General features: G+C 50.3%; 1 protein-coding gene across 3 annotated transcripts in view; it reads right to left on the bottom strand.

Annotated features, from left to right (window-relative positions):
* The window catches only part of PAK1 (p21 (RAC1) activated kinase 1), a 128,183-nt gene extending 122,004 nt beyond the window's left edge, over positions 1-6,179 (bottom strand). For all 3 annotated transcript variants that reach the window (XM_006131928.4, XM_006131927.3, XM_006131926.3), the window contains exon 1: positions 5,908-6,179. The gene's annotated coding sequence lies outside the window, so the exon portion shown is untranslated. The remainder of the gene's footprint in view (positions 1-5,907) is intronic.
* Between the last annotated feature and the right edge of the window lie 16,673 nt (positions 6,180-22,852).

The following is a 22,852-nucleotide window of genomic DNA, read 5'->3' as shown; positions in this document are numbered from 1 at the left end:
AAACTTGCCAGTCTAGACACAGCCAATAAGTGTACTCTCTATGCCAATATCGGGTGAAGAGAGCCCCTGTTCTAGCTTTCACAACAGAAACCAAGTGTGTGGTGCTCCAGTTCACACAATCATTCTGAAGTCTGGATGATTACCTGAAGCACTGTAACTGATGTGCAAAACAGAGCTAGATGCTTCCACTATTTCTCCATCACCTCGGAACCCCCATATTCTTCATACAAAACATGCCAAACAAGACATCCTATGAAAGGGGACGATCTGCTGAAACCTGTTTCTCTCTCCAAATATGTAGATTATTAGTGAGAATAAAGTTATGAGATTTTGCTGTATGGTATTACTGAAATATGCTATACATTTACTGGTGGCATACAAAGGACCTCCATCCAGGAAGAGGTTCAACAATCTTTAATTAGCATGGGAGTTGTAATCAAGAGATTTACAATTCAATGAGGGCTGCCCAAGCACCACACAATGGGGACTGCTCACCTCTATGACTCAGCTGCACAAGAACACAGCAGGGGGGGATTGCTCAACCTAGTCAGTCAGCAAAATCTACCAAGACATGCCTGGGCAAGGATAGTCTAGGCACTTGGACTAACCCTCCCCCACCTATGCTAGAAGCAAAAGGAATGGCAAAAGATCATCTGAGAGACTGGTCCAGGCTTAAGGAGAAACATGTGCATTAAGGAACCATAACATCCAGTAGGGTAAGAAAAATACTCACCTAAATAAAGTAGTGTAATTTAGATTGTGCATTTACTTTTTTTTGGTAACTTTGTGATCTTTTTTGCCCACCATTTAAAATTGAACTGTGTCACTAAATATCTGTTTTATGCTTTACAAAACAGAGTCTTTTGCTTGAAGTGCTTGAGAACACTCAGGCCAGTTACAAAGGCTTGTGCATGACCTTTCCGCGCAGACAAGGTAATAAACTTACACTGGTCAGGCTTCTGACCAGAGCAAGACAGTACTGAGTGGAAGGCTGGGAAGGAATTGGCTGGAGTCTCTCTATCGTTACTTCATGAGTGGCTGGGAGAAGCATTCGTGTAACGAGGTTGGGTGCGTTCTTGCCTGTGAATGGCTGTAAGTGCAGTACCTGCCAGACATGTATACCTTGTCACAGTATCACAGTGAGAGAATGCAGGCTGGTCAGTCAGGAGGCTCACCCAGTTCCAGGCTGCACCAGAGGGATCCCATCACACCTTCCTGAAAACACATTTGACTTCAAGAGGTCTCTAAACACTTCCTCTTCTCACCCCAAATAAGCATTAGATCACTTACTCGGCTTGCGGTTGCTTCCCTCTCCACTGCACCTTAATGTATAGTCTATTAGACTATAAGCTCTTTGGGGCCGGTAACCATGCTCAGGGCTCGACAATTAGTGTCATCTACTCGCTCATGGCAAGTAGATTACAAACCAGCACAGCCGCGCAGCACAGTAAGCACATACCCTGTCCATGCTCATACTTTGCACTAGTGTTCCCTGTAAGTTGTGAATTTGTGCAGATGCTCAGGGGAAATTCAGATGATGACCAGTTGATTAGCAGAGCACCAATAGCTAGGCTGTGTTTCTGTTGGTGGTGCACGTTCACACATGCCTCCGAGCATGTAAAAAATGTAGTCCGCACATGGATGGAAAAAATCCACATATGGATGAAAAAAAGATTAGAGGGTACATTGCTTTGCGCTGGTGATTTTTAAAAGTTACCCTTTCAAAAGAAAAGCCTTGGTGCAGCTGTATTGCAAAAGGAGAAGTCAGAAAACGTGTTAATAAACAGGATTTAGAACCCAAGCCTGCTTCCACTGAAGGCAAAAGGAATATTGTAATTGGCTTTGGTGAAAGTAGAAGAACATGCTCTAAGTCAGTAGATCATTCAGATTTTAAAGTATTAAAGCTAATGTTTGAAATAAGTTCCCATTACACAAGCTAAAAAAAGGCATAGCACATCTGGGGTCAAAACTGGATTATGAAAAGTTACAAGTGTTGGTTACAAAGTTCACAAAATAGAGTTTGTGCATAACAAGCATTGACCCAGATTAAGGTGTGTGAGTTTTTAAGTGGGAGGAAATAACTGTTTTCAGGTACACCACTCAGAGTGAATAGTCAGAGTCAGAAACAATAAAGAACATTATGTACAAAGATGGAGTTTGTCCTATGTCTAGACTGGCTTCTTGCGCAAGAAATCTTCCACAAAAACTTCTTGCTCAAGAAAGCATCCACTGCAAAATCGCATCGAAAAAGACTGCCTGGATGCTCTCTCGCAAGTAATCAGTGATTGTTATGGACAGAATGGCCACCAGGGCACCTGTGCTTTTTCCTCTTCCCTCTTTTTTTGCACAAAAAAAACCCCTCTTGCCCGGCCACACACGAAAGAACTCTCTCAAAAGGGAGTTATTCCTCCTAGAATGAGAAATACCTACACTGGAAAAATCCCTCTGTTCTTTTGTTTTACTTGTGCAAAAATGTGCTTGAAGTGTGGACGCTTCGCAAGCTTTTGCGCAAAAACTCTGTAGCGTAGACCTAGCCTTAGAGAATAAAACATAGGCCTGGTGATTTCCTCCATGCAAATGCCACAATGTCTGACATAACATCTTGCGGCCAGAAAAGTCACCAACAACAAAAATAAACCCCAAATAGTAACAGAAAGGGAGATGTTTGGAACGCTAACCTATTTGGTGAGAAGGATAGCACTGAATTTAAAACTGTTGCAAGCAAACTGATTCAAAAGAAAACTACAAAAGATTAATATAAACGTCTATTAATTGTGGGGAAGGCAAAGAGAAACCAGGCTTGACATCTTTGAGGTATTAGAAAATTCATTTCAAACCTTTCCATTTATGTTTTCCCCCACAGGCTGGTTCTTCTTCCTTATCTGGAAAGATGACCAGAGAAGCAGTTCTATCTACCCTTAAAAGCTTGTTTCTCTCATCAACAGAAGTTTGAAAAATAAAAAAATACTCATCCACCCCATCTCATTCATAACATTGGTCAGTGCACTAATACTCTTATTCTACAGGAGTAGTTTTTCCCTCAGGTTTAACTTTTATTTCAATGTCACATATTGAAGGAGTACCTTACTAGCTTTAGCATCACATTTGGAAAAAATATAGTCTGCTTGCAGAATTCAGGTATGACAGTTATCCACCTGCTCGTCACCCCTTAATTGATACATTTCTGTTACGTTGCACACACGCACGCGCGCACACAACACGCCAAAGTCTGGATCAAAGTATGAAAGAAAAGTAACTAATCTTTAAAGAAACTCAAGAAATAATGGAATAGCAGCATTAGCATCTTCCTGTATTCTGGCTGTCCCCTCTATATAAATAACTCCTACAGGAGTCAACTCAACTGTTCAGTGGACTGGACACAAGAAGGACTGCACCAAAGCCTTTCTGATGGCAGATCTACATTGCTAGGCAAGTCTGTCTAACCTATTTTACTCAGAATTGTGAAAACACACACACACACACTCCCCTGAATGATGCAAGTATAGTGACCTAAGCACTGTCTACACAAGTGCTATTACAAGGGTGACAGGCAGAACCAAACCTGGAACCTCTGGAGCTTACTGCATGAGCCTCTACAGCTTGAGCTAAAAGCCAATAAGGAAACTTATTCTCTCTCTGTAAGTGGTCTTAATGCCACTACATGGGACAGCGAACCACACCCAGAAGATATGTGGGTTACAACACTATGTCAGCAGAAGACACTCTCCCATCCTCTTCCACTATTTGATCTGAGGAAGTGGGTCTGGCCCACGAAAGCTCATCATCTAATAAACCATCTTGTTAGTCTTTAAAGTGCTACATTGTCCTGCATTTTGCTTCAGCTACCCCAGACTAACATGGCTACATTTCTATCACTATTCTCCCATCCTCAGAGCCTCTTCACCAGATACTCTACAGTGGTGCAGTTGTACCAATTTAGCAATTTTAGACCTTCCTTGAGCCTGAAAAGTGACAAGTACCCGCAACTGCTGCTGAGGTTCCTGAAGGATTGAGGGCACTGGAGACCTTGTAAGAGAAAGCCTAACTCATCAGGAAGCTGGCAAGATATGAAAAAAAATGCAATCACTAGACACAGCAGTTAAATACTGGGATTACTCTCTACTTCCCAATGGAAAGGACAGACCTTCTTCCTTCTGTTCCCTGATTTGCTGAAAGTCTTTTAGAAACATACCCCACTCTAGGAGATCCTGCCTAGTCACAGAACCGGCACTGCTTTTGTTTGGGTAAGGCTTAAGCAGTTTACCAATGCAGTCCTCACAATTATTACCACATATTACTAATGTACATATTGCTAACAAGAACATTTAAACGTCATTTTCATGGCTTAGAGTAGATGATGTTTCCCAAATATCAAGTCAAATTCAGAGGCTTTTTAACTGGCTTTCTTCTGTCTTTCTCCTCAGGAGAAACTCTTTCTGGAGCAAGACTGGGGATGAATAAAGACTGAGTAATTGCCTGTGGGAGCAAATGTTCTGTGGCATCCAGATACCTCACACAGCACTGTGATTTTTCAAGCCTCTGCAAAGAGGAAAGTAGCCAGAATCACAGCAAACATCATGAAGTCCTGTGGCACCTTAAAGACTAACAAATTTATTAGGGCATAATGTATTAGTTTTTAAAGTGCCACAGGACTGGTTTTTGCTGAAACTGACCTCTCTGAAAACTAGGGGACATCGGGTAGGTCTATGAAGCTTTCTGAATCTAAGCAATTCCACATTGCAGCCTTTATAGAGTTACAGAATGAGCTAAAAGCAATTCCTCCAGAAGAACCCTCTGCGGCTGGCTCCCCAGAGCAGCCTCCAAGAAAGCCACCCACTGAGGCACGCCCACGCGCCCTGAATTTTCACTTCATCGGATTCAAAAAGTTCAGTTCTCCTGCCCGCGTTCTCGCCGATCACCACGAAGAAGAAGAAAAAAAGACACAGAGGAGCTGCACTCTGCATTTTCCCAGCACACGCACACTCCGCTCCTGCCGCCGCCTAGACATACGAAGCCGGGAGGGGAGAATCCATCTCCATTCCCCAGCCACCCCACTGGTGTCCCTAGACAGACAACTCGCTCGCTAGACGTGCTACGCCAGCCTAAGGATCTCTGATCCTCACCAAAAAGCCATACTCCCTCCTCCCCACGCTGCTCACTAACCCCATCAAAAGCCAGACGTGCGCTCCGAATCGGGACGTGCTCTGTGGGGTCTCTGCTCACTGAGTACACGATCAATTCAGCGCTGAAGCTTCTGCCAGCCCCAGACACCCCCACTGTTTCAGTTCATTAGACCAAAAAAAAGCCCAACGCCGAACCCCACAACTGCCTCTTCGGGTCCCCTCGTTAATATACAAATCCGGGCGCCGCTGCCCAGGTCTCTCTACTAGCAGCGCTGAGAAAACAAGAGGTGAACCCCAGTTCTTGCTAGTCAATGGATCCCAACAGAGCCAGGAAAGGCTGAGGGGCCAGTTTGGGTCACACCCACCACCACCCCCCCAGACACAATCCTTCGGTTCACACTGGCTCAAGCTAAGGGGGTCTGGGGCAGACGGCAGCCGCCTTTGTTAAATGAATGAGCGTCCTGTGCAAGAGAGGGCAGGGCAGAAGGAGTCGCCCACCCCCGCTCCCTTGGCTAGCTGGGTCTCCCAAACTCCAGCCACGCGGCTTAGCTCGGAGCCCTGCTGTCGCCAACCCTGCCTCCCAGGGAAACTTCAAGGGACTCCGCTTGCGCTGCGCCCTGGTTAAAAACTTGCCCGCGCAGAGCTACCGGCGCAGCGTGGCAATGAACGAGGGTCGCTCTCAGAGCTCCCCCTGCCCGGACAGCCGCGGGGGAAGCCAAGATACAAAGTGCCCGGCAAGGCAGGAGGCGAGAGCTGCCCCCGCTCACATGCGCCCAGCACTCACCTCCTGGCAGCACAGGGATTCCCTTCTCTCGCCCTGCGGCTGCAGCTGCTTTCGCTTCCTCTTTCTCCCCTGCCCACTCCCCCCCTGGCTCCCTTCCTCGGTCCTCCTCGCGGCGAGACTCTCTCCGCAGCCAGCCCAGCAGGCTTGCCCCACGCACGCCCACTGCTCCTCCTCGAGCACGCCACCGCCTCCCCTATTGTCAGCGGCAGCACCTAGCTCAGCGCCGGCAGCAGCTCCCGGCCTCTCTCCCATCTCCCATTGGCTTTTCCCCGCCCTCCGCGGGGCTCCTCTCCCATTGGCGGCTGGGAGTGTCCGGCAAACCTCTCCACTCCCCCGTGCGAGCTGGGTTGATGGGGATTGGGAGGGAGGGAGGGAGACAGGAAGATGTGAGTGTGAAGCAAACAGGGTGATGTCATTTGGGAAAGAGGTAGAGGCGGCTGGGATTAGGGAACTGCTAAATGGCATCAGGAGCGAGGCATTCCCTGGCCAACGCTAATTCGAACTAGTTTTTAGTTCTAGATGCACTAGTTTGAATTAGCTTAGTTCAAATTAACTAATTCGAATTAAGTTAGTTTGAATTAGTGCTGTAGTGTAGACATACCCCCAGGGAGGGGCCAATGCTCCCCTGCTGGTGCAGGCGCGGTGGCAGTGCGCGGACCCGCCGGCTCCCCCGGCTTGCGCCGGGACCGCACCAGAGAGTTTGGGGCTGGCCCCCGTCTCCCTGCAGGCGGCGGCTCTGGCCATCCTCCCCCCAGGCCAGTGACAGCCCGTCACACACCCTCCCCCCCTTACAGTGGGGTTTCCCCCTTCCCCGCCTGGGTCAAACACCCGCGAGAAAAAGTCCGCGTTCTGGTGTTTTGCCCGTGCCCGGTATTCTACCTTGAACTGGTAGGGTTGCAGCGACATATACCACCGCGTAAGGCGGGGATTAGAATTTTTCATGGAGTTTAACCAAACTAAAGGAGCATGGTCCGTAACCAGTTTGAATTTATTTCCCCACAAATAGTACCTTAGGGTTTCTATGGCCCATTTCACGGCCAACGCCTCTTTCTTGACCATCACGTAGTTCGTTTCTCGGGGTAGGAGTTTCCGGCTCAGGTAAAGGACTGGATGTTCTTCCCCGTCATACTCCTGAGCCAGCACCGCCCCTAGTCCGCATTCGGATGCGTCTGTGCATAAAAGAAATGGTCTCTCAAAGTCAGGCTGTCTTAAAATTGGAGCCTAGATTAACCCGCTGGAAGGTCGCCGCTGCTCCATGTAAGCCGAAAGGCATTCGCCGAAACTGGAAGAGGCCGAACGGGGTCGCAAACGCGGTTTTCTTCCTATCTTGCGGGTCCAACGAGATCTGCCAATATCCTTTCGACAGGTCCAGGGTGGATATGTATTTAGCCCGCCCCAGACATTCTAATAATTCCTCCACCCTTGGCATGAGGTATGCGTCAAACTGCGAGATGCTGTTGACCCTCCAGAAGTCAATGCAGAACCGCACGCTCCCGTCACTTTTGGGGACCAGCACTATTGGGCTCCTCCACTCGCTTTGTGATTCCTCGATCATTCCCCACTGCTTCATTGCTTGTACTTCTTGCCGGACGGTTTCCCATACCTTCCTGGGGAGGGGTCTATGGGCTTCCCACACTACCCGCTCTGGCTCAGTACGTATACAATGTACTCCTACCTTCGCCGTTCCCGGGGTTGCGGTAAGGACATGACGGAACCGGTGTAGGAGATGTTCCATTTGTTGTCGCTGTTCTTCGGTAAGTTCGGGTCCTATGGACAGTGAGTCTTCCTCTGTACACTCTTCCCGGGATGGGCCAAGATCCTCCTCCCGGTCCACGGGTGCTGCCAGGAGTCCTTCCCTAGCCACCCACTTCTTAAAGAGGTTAACATGGAAAACCTGTGTATCCCTACGCTTCCGCGAGAGCCGTATCTTATAATCTACATCTCCGACCTTGCGGATCACCTCGTAGGGGCCCTGCCATTCCGCGAGGAGCTTAGACTCCTGGGTGGGTAAGAGCAACAACACTCGGTCCCCTGGCCTGAACGGGCGAGTCACGGCCGTTCGGTTGTAATAATGAGCCTGTCTCATCTGGGCCCTCAAAAGGTTTAATTTGGCATAGGCCCCCACCCGCCGCAACCTCTCTCGGAGTTGCAGGATGTACTGCACCGTGCCTTGACACCGGGTGGTCTGCGCCTCCCACTCCTCCCTTAGAATGTCTAAAATCCCCCTAGGCTAGCACCCGTACAATAGTTCAAACGGGGAGAACTCCGTGGAGGCTTGGGGCACTTCCCGGATAGCAAACAAGAGGGCTGGTAGCATCTGATCCCAGTCCCGTGGTCCTTCTTGCACCACCCACCTGAGCATTTCCTTTAAAGTGCGGTTGAAGCGCTCCACTAACCCGTCCGACTGGTGGTGGTACACGGACGTTCGCAAGGTCTTTATCCGTAGCAGTGCGCACAGTTCTTTCATCAGTCGTGAGGTCACGTTTGTCCCCTGGTCCGTTAAAATGGCCTGGGGGAATCCCACCCTCGCAAAGATTTTGAGCAGCTCGGAAGCTAGGGTCGGTGCCTTGGTATTGTGAAGCGGTACTGCCTCAGGGTACCTAGTGGCATAGTCAATGACAACTAGGATGAACCAGTACCCCATCCGAGACGGTTCCAGGGGCCCTACCAAAGCTAAGGCTATCCTCTCAAAGGGGATGCCCACAACCGGGAGGAGTACCAAGGGGGCCACCGGTACCCTGCCCGAGGAGACCTTCTGGCAGTTGGGGCAAGAGGCACAAAAGTCCCGCACCACCCTGTAGACCCCCGGCCAATAAAATCGCTGCAGGACACGGGCCAATGTCTTTTCCCTTCCCAGATGCCCGGACCAGGGGTTCGTGTGTGCCAGGTCCAGGACCTCCCTCCGCCGGCCCTGCAGCACCACTAACTGTCTCTGCTTTTCTTCCCCTTCCCCAGCCCCTACCAGACGGTACAGCCGATCCCCTATTACCTGGAAGAGGGGTCCCTGACGGTTCCCGTCGGTCTCTGCGGGGCCCTCTGCTTGCTCCCAAGCGTACTGCAAGGTTTCATCTCCCCATTGTTCTTCCAGGAAGTCCGGAGCATCGGCCAGCCTGTCCTCCGGGAGGCCCGCCACCGGCGTCCCCCTGCCCACGTCCGGCTCTCCGAGGGTCCGGGGATGGATGTAGCCCTCCGTCACGCGCATCTGCTCCCGCGGCGGGTCCGCACCTCTACGTAGCAGTCTTGCAAACCCGGGCCAATCTCTCCCCATCACTATCGGGCATGGTAACGCGGGCGCTTTCCCCACCTGCCAGACCTTTGCCATCTGGCCGTCGGCGAGGTGGACCCACACCATGGGGTAGGCTCTCCCATCCCCATGCACGCATTTCATCCAAGCAGTCTCTCCGGTCGCCGGGGCATCTCGAACCAGGTCCTCGCGTACTAAAGTAAGAGCAGAGCCAGAGTCCACGAGGGCTTTCAGGGGCTTCAGGCCGAGCCAGATGGTTACTGTCGGCCGCGATTGTTCCGGCGGGGTTCCCCCCGGGGTCATTAGGCTTAAGGTGCAATCCATTAGAGGACAGTCACGTTTGAAATGCCCATCCTGCCTGCATTGATAGCAGGCATTCCAACTCCCCATCCTATGGCTTTCGCCCGACTTCTCTTCCGTCCCCTTCCTTGCTCTCTCCTGGGTGTCTCCCGGCTTGCCTGGCCATATTGGGGCCAACCGTCGCCCCCCCCCGAAAGGCCGGCCTGGGGGGGGTCTTTGGGCGGGCTTGGTCCGCCACCTCGTGCCTGCGGTGCCTCCCGCGGGGAGGGGCCGGGTATTGACTCCCGCCGCTCCCCTATCTCACCTCCCTCTGCGTTCATATGGGCTTCGGTGAGGGCCTGGCTGGTGCCTCCCTCAACCTGGCTGGTGCCTCCGGACCCACTTCTGGGCTTCCTGGGGGAGAAGGTGCACGTACTGCTCCAGAATCACCGTTTCCGTGCTGGAGCGCTGCTCAGGCTCTAGCCAGCGCCAAGCCCATTCGCGCAGCCACTGTGCAAAGGCCCGAGGCCGCTCCCCGAGTTTGAATCGTTCGCACTGAAAACACTGGCGATACGTGTCACTGGTGATCCCTAGCTGATCCAGAATGGCTTCTTTTACTTTCACATACTGCAGCACATCCTGGGTCACTAAGGAGCCAACAAAGTGGCCCAGTGGTCCTCTGGCCATCTCGCGGCAGTGGCCACCCGTTCAAAAGTCGTCAGATAGGCTTCGGGGTCATCCCCCGGCCCCGTCTTGGTCAAGCGCAGGGGGAGAGAGCCCAGGTTGCGTTCGCCCTCCTCGCCCTGCCACACGGGCCCCCCTGCCACTCCGGGCGGGTGGGCCCCCTGTATCCATATCCATTTCTCATGTTGAGTGGCCAACTCTTGGACCAGCAGCTGCTGCTGGTCCTGAAATTGGGTTGCCAGTTGCTGGAGCATCTGGGCCCGCTGCTGCTGCTGCTGGTGCTGGGTTTCCCCCACCCAGTCCAACAGCTGTTGTGGATCCATTGTTCTGGTGCTCGTTTTCCTTTCCCTAGGCAAAAAACACCCCTTAACTCGAGTGCCAACTCAGGGGGTCGATACCCACATTCTCCACCACGGGTGAGGGGTGAGGGGTGCGATCACCCCCTCCCAGTACAAGAGGGGGGTTCTGCGGACCCCTTCGTCCTCTTCTCGTCCTTTGTCGTACCCCGGGTCCCCGCTATGGGCCCGGGCCCTTGGGTGTGATCACCCCCTCCCGGATGGAGGGGGGGGGTCAGCGAACCCGGAAATTGTCACTCGTCCCTGCGGGATGGGGCTTGAGCCCACAGTCTAAGTTCTCCCCGGCACGGGGTCCCAATTCGCAGTCTTGCATTCAGTAAAGTTTCTAGGAGCAGGACGCTCCTTCAGGAGAGGGAGGGGGACCGGTCCCACCCTCTCTCTGGGTCCCAGCCCTAGGCGTCGGGGCTTGTTTGCACCCCGGCGCGGTGGACAGGGGGTCACTCCCTCCATAACCCGTCCACCCACGGTCACCAAAAGCGCCCCACCCCGGGCTCCTTCCTCCCCTGGGGTCACAGCCCCAACCCCCAGGGCCTACCCTGGTTAGGCGGCTCGGGTCCTGGGTCATCTGGGCGAAGTCTCCAGGGAAAGCTCTCTTGGCTGGGTCCGCTCCCTCCGGGACCGGCGCGGCGGGGTTCGGTTGTCGTCGGAGAAGGGGCTGACCGACTGCCAGCTGTGGTGACTGTCCCGGGGGCCCTGGGGGCCGAGAACGGGCTGACTGCCGGCCTCGGTGACGCTCGAGGTCCGTCCTGGGTCGGGGGCCGCTCCTCCGCCGCTGCAAGGAGGCTGCCCCCGACCTCGCTGGCGGTGAGCCCTTTTGAACCGGCCCGCCGCGCCGGCCGCTACCCGGGGCCCCTTCCTTTCTGGCAGAGTGCCGGCATCCTCCCCCGCCGTGCACCCGCCTCGCTCCGCCCTGCCCCCGCCCTGCGTGTCCTCCAGGGAGGGGCCAATGCTCCCCTGCTGGCGCAGGCGCGGCGGCAGCGTGCGGACCCGCCGGCTCCCCCGGCTTGTGCCAGGGTCGCACCAGAGAGCTTGGGGCTGGCCGCTGTCTCCCTGCGGGCGGCGGCTCCAGCCGTCCTCCCCCCCGGGCCAGTGACAACCCGTCACAGCATCTAAGACCTGCTCCCTGACCAAAGTCAGGAGGAGCTGCTCAGGGATATCTGTCCACAACATGGCAGTGGTAAACTTTGGACCTGAAATTGTAAAATATACGTCTTGCTTGAAAGGCGACTGATTGAAAGCCAAACAATTTTTTCTTTGTGTTTTAAACTTAATAAGCAGAGCAGATGCACTGAAAATATTTGTGAAATGGCTCTGAATTTCCTTGGTACTGAGCATAAATTCATATGGCTTCATTCCAAGAAGTTTATTTCCTCAATTACCTCAAAAGTCTCTCTTATGCTCTGTGGGCAGGAATTGCACATCAGGCCCTAACCTCAACAACCAACTCTGTTAAGCAATTGATTTTTGAGTAATCACTTGAGAACTTAATTTCCTCCTTTTTAGACTAACAGAATAGAATCATAGAAGATGAGGGTTGGAAGAGACCTCAGGAGGTCATCTAATCCAACCTCCTAGGTAAGCAGGATCAACACCAACTAAATCACCCCAACCAAGGCTTTGTCAAGCCTCACCTTAAAAACCTCTAGGAATAGAGATTCTATCACCTCTCTAGGCAACCCATTCTAGTGGTTCACTGCCCTCCTAGGATATGTCTACACTACAGCACTAATTCGAACTAACTTAATTCGAATTAGTTAATTCGAACTAAGCTAATTTGAACTAGTGCATCTAGAACTAAAAACTAGTTCGAATTAGCGTTTTGCTAATTCGAACTAGCATGTCCACATTGAGTGGACCCTGAACCAAGATTAAGGACGGCCGGAAGCAGTGCCGGCAGGGCATCAGCTTAGTACTTAGAGGGTGGAGCTGCTGTCTCAGACTAGCCGAGGGCTGTGCTTAAAGGGACCTGACCCCTCCACCCCGGACAGACAGTTCTCAGGGGTTCCCCGCTTGCAAAGCAGTCCTGGCTTGGAGTACCCTGAGTGCTCACACTGGGCACATCACAGCACTCGGCCATCAGCCCGGCTGCACTTGCCGCAGGCTGCCATCCGGGGCGGGGTCAATCGGAGGGCTGCAGGAGAGCTTCCACCCCGAGGAGCCCGCAGAGCCATCCCAGTCCTCCCCATCGGGGACGCGTACCCCATTCCTCCCTCACCTCCTTCCACTTACCCCTCCCTAGCCCCCCTTCCTGATGTACAAAATAAAGGACACGTGTGGTCAAAAATAGAAACTCTCTTTATTGAACAAAACTCGGGGAGACTGGGAAAAGGAGGTGGGAGAGGGGAAGAGAGAGGGTGGGAGAGCGGAGGGCAACTAAAATGATCAGGGGTTTGAAACAGGTCCCATATGAAGAGAGGCTAAAGAGACTGGGACTTTTCAGCTTAGAAAAGAGGAGACTGAGGGGGGACATGATAGAGGTCTAGAAAAGAATGATGTGGAGAGGGAGCATAAAGAAAAGTTTTTCATTAGTTCCAATAATAGAAGGACTAGAGGACACCAAATGAAATGAATGGGTAGCAGGCTTCAAACTAATAAAAGAAAGTTCTTCTTCACAAAGCAAATAGTCAACCTGTGGAACTCCTTGCCACAGGAGGCTGTGAAGGCTAGAACTAGAACAGAGTTTAAAGAGAAGTTAGATAAAGTCATGGAGGTTGGGTCCCTGGAATGCTATTAGCCAGCGGGTAGAAATGGTGTCCCTGGCCTCTGTTTGTGGAAGGCTGGAGATGGGTGGCACGAGACAAATGGCTTGGTCATTGTCTTCGGTCCATCCCCTCCAGGGTCCCTAGTGTTGGCCGCTGTCAGCAGACAGGCTACTGGGCTAGATGGACCTTTGGTCTGACCCAGTACGGCCGTTCTTATGTTTTTATGTTCTAAGCTCAGGGCTCAGGGTTGGGGGTCTCGCTGGACCACCCTGATTTTCATGCAAACCTGCTCCTGGGTGGCCAGGCTGGCAGCTATCCTGCCCTAGACGGTCACTTTCCTGTGCCTAGTGCGGAGGTCGTGGATGAGGTCCATGATGTCCGCACTAGACCAAGCAGGCGCCTGCCTCTTGCGTCCCCGGGCAGGCTCCTGGGAGCTGCCAGCCTGGTCCCGGGAAGAGGTGGAGGGCTGGGGGGCAGCGGATAGCTGGTTCATACCGTGCCAGGTGCAGGGTCTGCTGGCTGGGTGCTGGCAGGCTTGCACCTGGCACGGGCACCGTAGCCAGACCGTGCCCCTTTAAGGACTCCGGGGCCGGGAGGGGGGCAGAAGAGTTTCCCTGGTGGTGCCCAGAGTGGCCACCAGGGAAAGCTGGGGAGGGCTAGCCTCCCACTAGTTCGAATTAATTGGCTACACAGCCCTTAATTCGAACTACTTAATTCGAACTAGGCATTAGTCCTCGTAGAATGAGGTTTACCTAGTTCGAATTAAGCGCTCCGCTAGTTCGAATTAAGTTCGAACTAGCGGTTTGCCTGTGTAGCACCTATCAAAGTTAATTCAAACTAACGGCTGTTAGTTCGAATTAACTTTGTAGTGTAAATATACCCCAAGTGAAATAGTTTTTCCTACTATCCAATCTAGACCTCTCCCATTGCAACTTGAGACCATTGCTGCTGCTTCTGTCATCTGTCACCATTGTGAACATCCTCTCTCCATCCGCTTTGGATCCCCAACTTCAGGTAACTGAATTCTGATATCAAATCCCCCTTCACTCTTCTCTTCTGCAGATTAAATAATTCCAGTTCCCTCAGCCTCTGCTCATACATCACGTGCCTCACCCCCTAATCATTTTCATTTTGTCCACATCCTTTCAGTAGTGGGAGGCCCAAAACTGGACGCAGGGCTCCAGATGTGGCCTTACCACTGCCATATACAGGGGAATAATCACTTCCTTAGATCTGCTGGCAATGCTCCTACTAATGCAGCCCAATATGCTGTTAGCCTTCTTGGCAACAAGGGCACACTGTTGATTCATATCCAGCTTCTCCTCTACTATAATCCCCAGATCCTTTTTGGCAGAAATGCTGCTTAGCCAGTCAGTCCTCAGCCTTTAACAGTGCTTGGGATTCTTCCATCCTAAGCACAGAACTCCGCACTTTTCCTTGCTGAACCTCATCACATTGCTTTTGGTCCAATCCTCCAATATGTCTAGGTCACTTTGGACCCTATCCCTAACCTACAGCATATCTACCTTTCCCCCTAGCTGAGTGTCATCTGCTAACTTGCTGAGGATGCAATCCAACCCATCATCCAAATCTTAATGAAATCTTAATGAAGACGTTGAACAAAACCAACCCCAGGCCCAACTGCTGGGGCATGCCACTTGATACCAGATGCCAACTCAACATCAAGCGGTTTATCACTACCTGTTGAGCACAACAATCTAGCCAATTTTCTATCCACTGTAATAGGGCAGGTTAGCGGGCTTGATTAGAAGGAAAGAAAGGCAAGGCAGTTCTGGAAAATAGCAATGGCCCTGATTAATTAGGGCAGCTGAGACAGGATGACTCTAAAGCAAATAAGGGCCAGCTGAGCTGACTTCAGGTTGCCTGGGAATTCTTTAAAAGCCTTCCTTGGGGAGGGGGGTGGAAGTAGTAGAGGAGTTGGCAGGTATGTGTGTGCTTTATAACTAGTATGGTTACCAGTCAGAGATGCTGATAAAGAGAACGGTAGCATTGCTGAAGGTGAGGGGCTCCAATAGGGAGGCTACATCTACACTGCCTGCTTCTTGTGCAAGAAGTGTTTTGCACAAAAGTATTTGTGCAAGAGAGTATCCATGCTGGTGGGATGCTCTTGTGCAAAAGTTTCAGCCCAGAACTACTTTGCAGAGGGCAAAATGGTACCAGGACTTTCTTGGGGTGGGGTCTGGAGCTCCTTTGAGATATGTGCTTAAAGGGATCTCCCTGGACAGCTTTTTCTCTCCTGCTGCATGCTTTGGGACCTCTTGCAGAGACTGACAGCCATAGCAGTTCTAGTTGTGGTTGCCGTCAGCCTCTTTGAACACCACAGCTTCTGCCTTTGGTGTTATCACTGCTGTGCCATGGAGCCAGGAATGGCCCTGTGCCTGCTCTGGCTCCACATGGCCATTTTGGAGTGCCTGCAGCTGCTGCTCCATGCTGCTGCACTACTCCTGCAGGAGCTGAAGACTGAACTCTAGCTGGACTCCCTCTCCACAGAGGTGATGGCATCCCTGGGGCATCCCCACCCCACTGTGAAGAGGTGATATGTGAGACTGGACACCAGTACTGAGTGGTGGGACTGGCTGGTCCAGGAGCAGTGGGATGACCAGCAGTGGCTCCGGAACTTCAGGATGCGAAAGCAGACGTTCCTGGAGCTAGTGATAGGAATGTGTGCCTAGCTCATCCCTGTGCTCCAGAGATGTACTGTGGGCTGCCATCCCGGTCAACAAGAGGGTTGCCATTGCCCTCTGGAAGCTGGCTTCCCCGGACAGCTACTGTTTGGTGGGACACCAGTTTGGGGTGGGCAGGTCCACTGTCGGTGCTGTTGCGATGCAGGTAAGTCCTGGGGGGAGTGCTGCACTCCCTGCCCAGGGGAAGGGAAGACTCCAGGTTGGGGGGGGTGGGGAGAGCGGGGGACACCCCATCACCCAGGGGTTTGTGCCATCCCTTCCTCACATACCCCTGCTGGTATGGGGGAAGCCTGTGGGATGGGGGGGCCCTGGTGTGTTTGGGGACAGAGGGCTTCACAGGAGGGCAGGCCCCCCTCCCCAAGGGATTATGCACTTACCCTGCCTCATTCAGTGCACTTTCTGTGTGCCTTCCGCAGGTTGTCCATGCCATCAACAACATCCTGCTCCAGAGAGTCCTCTGCCTTCAGGATGTGGATGCAACAGTGGCCGGCTTCACAGCCCTGGGGTTCCCCAACTGTGGGGGAAGCCCTGGATGCGACCCACATCCCCATCCATGCCCTGAAACATCGAGCAACCCATTTTATCAATCTGAAGGGGTACTTCTCCGTTATGCTCCAGGCCCTTGTGGACCACCGTGGCCGCTTCAGACATTTATGTGGGGTAGTCCGGCAGGGCACAAGATGCCTGCATCCTAAGAAACTCCAGGCTGTTTCACAGGCTGGAGGCAGGTACTTTCATCCCCCAGCAGGAATTTACTGTTGGGGACGTCCACATGCCTCTGTATTGTGGGGGATGCAGCCTACCCCCTGATGCCCTGGGTGATGTGGCCCTACACAGGACGGACGGACCCCAGCTGGACAAGTTTCAATGACCACATGAACGGGGCCCGCAACCAGAGCGAGTGCGCCTTTGGACAGCCGAAGACGCGCTTCCATTGTCTGCTCATCCATCTTGAGATGGGTGAGCAGAACATTTCTGAGGTTGTGACAGTGTGTTGTGTGCTCCACAACATCGTGGAACAGAAGGGGGGTTTGCTGCTCGCCGCTCCGTTCTCCTGCGACCCCCTCCCTCGCAGGCAGTGTGGGTCCCAGCAGATCCGTCACAGGGGCATACTCCCAACCCATTCCTCCTTCCCTTCCCTTCCCTTCCCCAGAGCCAAACACCTCCCCTCCCTGCTGTAATCCAGTCCCCTTTCTCCCTCACCTTATGTCCTGGTCCCAACAGACACCGCCACTTGAAACGCAACCCCCACCTTTTCCATTATTTTCAATGGAAAAACTGACCCCGCATAACACGTTTTCATTTAATATGATCATTTTCTGAAACATATCTATACAGGCAGTCCCCGGGTAACATGGATCCGACTTACATCGGATCCCTACTTACAAACGGGGTGAGGCAACCCTGCACTAGCTGCTTCCCCCCAGCAGACCAGGGAGATGCAAAGCTAGCACCCCCCCCCCCCCCCCAGCAGACCAGGGAGACGCGGAGCGACTTTTCTCAGCAGACACCTCAGCTTGAGAATAAAGGACTGAGGGAAGTGAGGTGTGGGAGAATAAAACTGAGCTCTGGAGAAATGTTTGGCTAGAGTTTCCCCTACAATATGTACCAGTTCCGACTTACATACAAATTCAACTTAAGAACAAACCTATAGTCCCTATCTTGTACGTAACCCGGGGACTGCCTGTAGTGTTAAATGCGGAATTACTGTACAGACTCCTTGGGGTCACCACTACAGGCAGTCCCCGACTTACACGGATCCGACTGATGTCGGATCCACACTTACGAACGGGGCTTTTCTCGCCCTGGAGCTCACGGGCGGCGGGTCGCCGCCCGTGTCCTCCGGGGCGAGAAAAGCTTCTCCCAGTCTCCCTGGTCTGCTGGGGGGGTCCAGCAAAGCCACTGGACCCCCCAGCAGACCAGGGACACCCGAGCAAAGCCGCCGCCTGGGCGGCTTTGCTCGTTTGCCCGGGAGCAAAGCCGCCCAGGCAGCGGGACCCCCGCCGCCTGGGCGGCTTTGCTTCTGTCCCCCTGGTCTGCTGGGGGGGTCCAGCGGCTTTGCTGGACCCCCCCAGCAGACCAGGGAGACAGGAGCAAAGCCGTACAGGCGGCATCCCGCTGACTGTGCGGCTTTGTTCGGGGGCAAAGGAGCAAAGCCACACGGGCGGCGGGGTCCCTCCCCTTTGCTCGGGTCTCCCTGGTCTGCTGGGGGGGGAGGGGGCGTAGCTAGTCTGCCCCCGCCCCCAGCAGACCAGGCTTTTGTTGCGGGACGCCTTGGGTAGAGCAGCTGGGGTGCTGCCTGGTTGGTCCTGTGGGAACCTAGCGGGCAGCACCCCAGCTGTTCTGTCCCAGGCTCCAGATTCAGCAGCTGTTGAAACTGATCAGGCTGATTCCAGGAAGCTGGGGGCAGAGCAACTCTGCCTCCGGCTTCCTGAAGTCAGCCCCTGGTCAGTTTCAGTGGCGGCAGCTGAATCTGGAGCCAGTTCCGACTTACATACAAATTCAACTTAAGAACAAACCTATAGTCCCTATCTTGTACGTAACCCCTTGGACTGCCTGTAGTTACCTCTCTTCAAAGGTGTTACACTGATGTAACTATTGTAAATGAGGAGAGGACCAGATTTGTTCTATCCTAGCAATGTCTGTAGTTTCATCACTTAAAACTGAATATGCTCCTCATGTGTTCCCTGCCCCTTACAATGTCATTTTTCAGAAAATAATCACATATTTCAATCAATTTATTTCTGGGTAGCATTATAGAAGTTTCTAAATGCTCCCTAATACTTTCATCCCCTCATCGTTAGACTTATCATGGAGAGTAATGACTTGCATAACATAAAACATGATGGTACAATCAAGTACAGACTCCCTTGATAAGTGTCGGAGAGTCTTTCAGCTGCTCCTTAAAGGTTCTGTTCATTTTGGTCAAGATATCAAAGAAATTGACCACTCATAGAAATCTTCCTGCCATTCTGATTTTACATGCTCTCTCACTGCTTCACTGACGACCGTGTATTTAATGAAACATAATGCACTTTTTGCACCCCAGATAATTTTGGTCAAAATTTTTTTTTTAACAGCAAAGATTTCCTTTGATGCTGGAGTAAGGTAAATACTGTGAGTCATAAATGATTACATGGACTTACTGTGCAACTCTTGAAATCATAAAATGCAAGTGGATCCATGAGTTAGCAATGAAGTCATCCTTTGATTCATCAGCAATCAGGTGCATCTGATTGTATACATCATAATATCAAGGAATACTTGCTGATTTTGAGTTGAAGATTGGGGCTTTTCTTGGTTGCAGTCTCAATGTCTGCTGAGCTGCATTGCTCTACATTTTTATCAGAGACTGTGGTGTTTTCTTATTCATCTGAAGTTTTTTGCTTCTTGAAAAAAGTTATGAATATTCCTAGTTAACCTGAGGTGGAAAATACATTTAAATATTTTTTTTTTTTACAGTGGGATCAGCCAATGGAGCGATGCTGATTTTCACCAGCTGAGGATCTGGCCTTTTACATATTAATCTGACAATTTATAAAGCTCTATGGAGATGAATGATTGGTAAGGCAGAATGACCTATACTCAAATATCAATGGAGGCACTGGTATTGCAACCCCTCACAGTTTTATACTTAATTTTAATTATGCTACAGTATTTATGTCTTTAAGGGTGCATCTACATTGCACCATTATTTCAAAATAACGGCTGCTATTTCGAAATAGCCCCTTACCAGGGCCATTCTAAGTTATTTCTCACCAGTGCCTTCTGGGGCTCTAAATTGAGATAGCACGTCTGTATTAGGGAAGCCTGCCGTGGACTAATTTTTTGGCTTCCCTGCAGTGTAGACGTGCTATTTTTAAATACGCTATTTTGGAATAACTATTCCAGACTAGTTTATTTCAAAATAGTTGTACAGTGTAGACATACCCATAATTCACATAACATGCATATAGGGCATGTTACAAAAATTACAGTCAAAATCTTCTCCCTCCATCTACCAACCCCATTAAATCTTGTCTGTGCCTCTGGAGTCATAATTCAGCCCTACTAAAATCCATCTTTCTCTACCTTCTTTCCAGCCAAGGTCACCAGCTCAAATGCTCCTCCCCCAGTTCTATATCTGCCCCTAAAATTTCCATATTATATCCTAGGAACTCCCCTCCCTGCCAGTTTCCACACTTATCCCCTTGCCTCATTCCACACATTCCCTAAGAACAACCCCATCATGTGAGAATGTCCTCACCCCCGTTTTGGCTGGAAATCACTATAGCAGCTGAGCATAGCAAAATACATATCTCATGGCAGAATTACAGGCAGCCAGCGAACAGGAATGGGCACCAAGAGGTAATTGGCAGAGATATCATTGAGGAGCAAAAAAATGTGGGAGGGAGAGAAGGGGAGGCAGCTCTCCCATGTTCCCCAATTTGTAAGGCCTTTGGATGACTATAGAGAAAAAATTGTAAAAGATAAGCTAATATTGGGGAAGGTGGAACATACTGTAGAATCAGCAGAATGGCAATGGTATGCAAAGATCTCACCCACAATCCACTGGTGTGTAATGCTCACACTTGCAAAAGCCACAGCACATCTACAGTGCATATTATACTCTCAGTGGCAGCAACTGTAATAAAAGTACATATCACTATTTGTGTTTCAAATGCCTTTTTTCACATTTGACGTACATTTTAATGGAAAATTCAATTCCAAATTGGAGCAGGGAGTCATTGTCTCTTACTCCACTTTCATGTGCAAATAACCCTGTCCTGTTATTTAATTTGGTAAGTCTCTCAGACATTTTTCAGATACTCCTCTGGATGCTGGAAGATTAGCATCAAAATTAAAACCATTTTTCTGACACTTTCACACCAATGTAGAGAATTCAAATAAAGTGGGACCCAAAGACCAATGTTCTCTAAATAACCAACAACAATTATCTGTTTCCCCACAGGCAAGGGCATTTGATTTAGGCTTTTCTTGCCTTGCCAAAAATTGGCCTAAAGGGCCAATATTTACCACCAACCCAGCATGGTTTTATCAAACACATCTAGACGCTTTTGTTGAGTCCAGGAATAATTTTCTATTTAATATATTCTGTCCATTTTTTAGTCCAGTGATGTGGTTAAATTCTTGTCTTTCAAACTCCGAAGGAGGCTGATTTATAGGTAATCAGAATTAAATGGGCCAAATCCTGCTCAGAGATGAATCACTAACAAACCCAGTTTCATGCCATTTAAATTTAATCCAGATTTACACAAGTGCAAATGATTGAACAGTTTGTCCAATACTTATAAGAAGAGTAGAAGATGTAGTAACTATGGAATAACAAAGGAAGGCTCAATTTTGAGTGAAAGTTATGAAGGGCGAAGTTTATTCCCTGAACCACAGTAACCCTGTCTTTTATTGTAGACTGACTGGCTGTGTCTAGACTGGCCAGTTTTTCCGAAAAATCAGCCGCTTTTTTGGAAAAACTTGCCAGCTGTCTACACTGGCTGCTTGAATTTGCGCAAAAGCACTGACTTCCTGCTGTAAGAAATCAGTGCTTCTTGCGGAAATGCTATTCTGCTCCCGTTCAGGCAAAAGTCCCTTTTGCGCAAAGCTTTTGCACAAAAGGGACAGTGTAGACAGCTCAGATTTGTTTTCCGCAAAAAAACCCCGATTGCGAAAATGGCGATCGGGGCTTTTTTGCGGAAAAGTGCGTCTAGTTTGGCACGGACGCTTTTCCGCAAAAAGTGCTTTTGCAGAAAAGCGTCCGTGCCAATCTAGACGCTCTGTTCCGAAAATGCTTTTAACGGAAAACTTTTCCATTAAAAGCATTTCTGGAAAATCATGCCAATCTAGACACAGCCACCAAGTTTAATAGGCTTTCCTCTAGTTAAAGAAAATCAGCAAAAATCAATTAGCTTTTCCTCTCTTTATTGATTTCTTAAAATATGCTTCTGGAGAGTTCCCATTAACAGTGTAAACAGAACTAAACACTGCAACAGCCAGTCAATGGCAGATATAGGGCAGGGCGAGCGGGGCAGCCATCCCGGGCTCCGCGCTTCAAGAAGCCCCGTGCATGCACCGTGGCAAAGGGGACCCCGTGAAATTGTGCTGCCCTGGGCCCCGCAAAATGGTCATCTGCCCCTGCAGCCAGTCTAAGTGAGACATCAGAAGGAGACTGTTAATCCAGAGCTATTTTATTTATTGACCACTAACAAAGCAGCTCATTTTTATGTAGAAAATCTTGCCCATGAAGAGGGATATTGTAGATATCTGTGAGAGAGTGAACGAGAATATAACAGCATAATAGAATTAGGGGTTTTCCCCCTTTTTCAGCTTACTTATGTACCTATTCAAGATCCAGCCCTGCTCTAACTGAAGTCAATGGGAGTTGTGCCACTGATTTCAGTGTGGACAGGATTAGGCCTTTAGTCATTGCATCTCTGCCAGATTTTATTTCATACCCTGCCAAAATGTCACCACATAAACCAATCCGTATCTTGAATCATTTAAAACTGGATTGAACAAAGCCTTAGAAAATAAAATTTAAGGAACAATTCTGCTCCAGCAAAGAAACTGACTGGATGATTGAATACGTCTTTTTCCATGCCTTTGTGATTCTGTCTTGCTGTATTACACGAGTGGCAACCAGGCACTGTAAAGCATTAACAGACACTCATTCTTTCTGAGTGTTGTGTGAATGTTTCACAAATATCATGCAGTTTAAGCAAGCTGTAAAAATATAAAATCATGATGTCTCTTTCCTATATATTTGTGGACCTCAGTATAGAATTTAAAACATTATTTCAAAAATATAATTGCTGATAATCGATGATTACATCTGTGTTTCATGAAGCCTATTTTTATATCAGTGCAATAAAATTCATCTATCAAATGCATGCATGACTCTTCTATAGTAACACTATTTATTTATAGCTGCTCCCTAGAATATTGATCACAGCAAGAGGATTCAAACTCAGTACCCTTGTC

Source organism: Pelodiscus sinensis, chromosome 1, assembly GCF_049634645.1.
Source record: "Pelodiscus sinensis isolate JC-2024 chromosome 1, ASM4963464v1, whole genome shotgun sequence".
NCBI lineage: Eukaryota > Metazoa > Chordata > Testudines > Trionychidae > Pelodiscus > Pelodiscus sinensis.
This window is presented reverse-complemented; position numbering and strand designations above follow the sequence as displayed.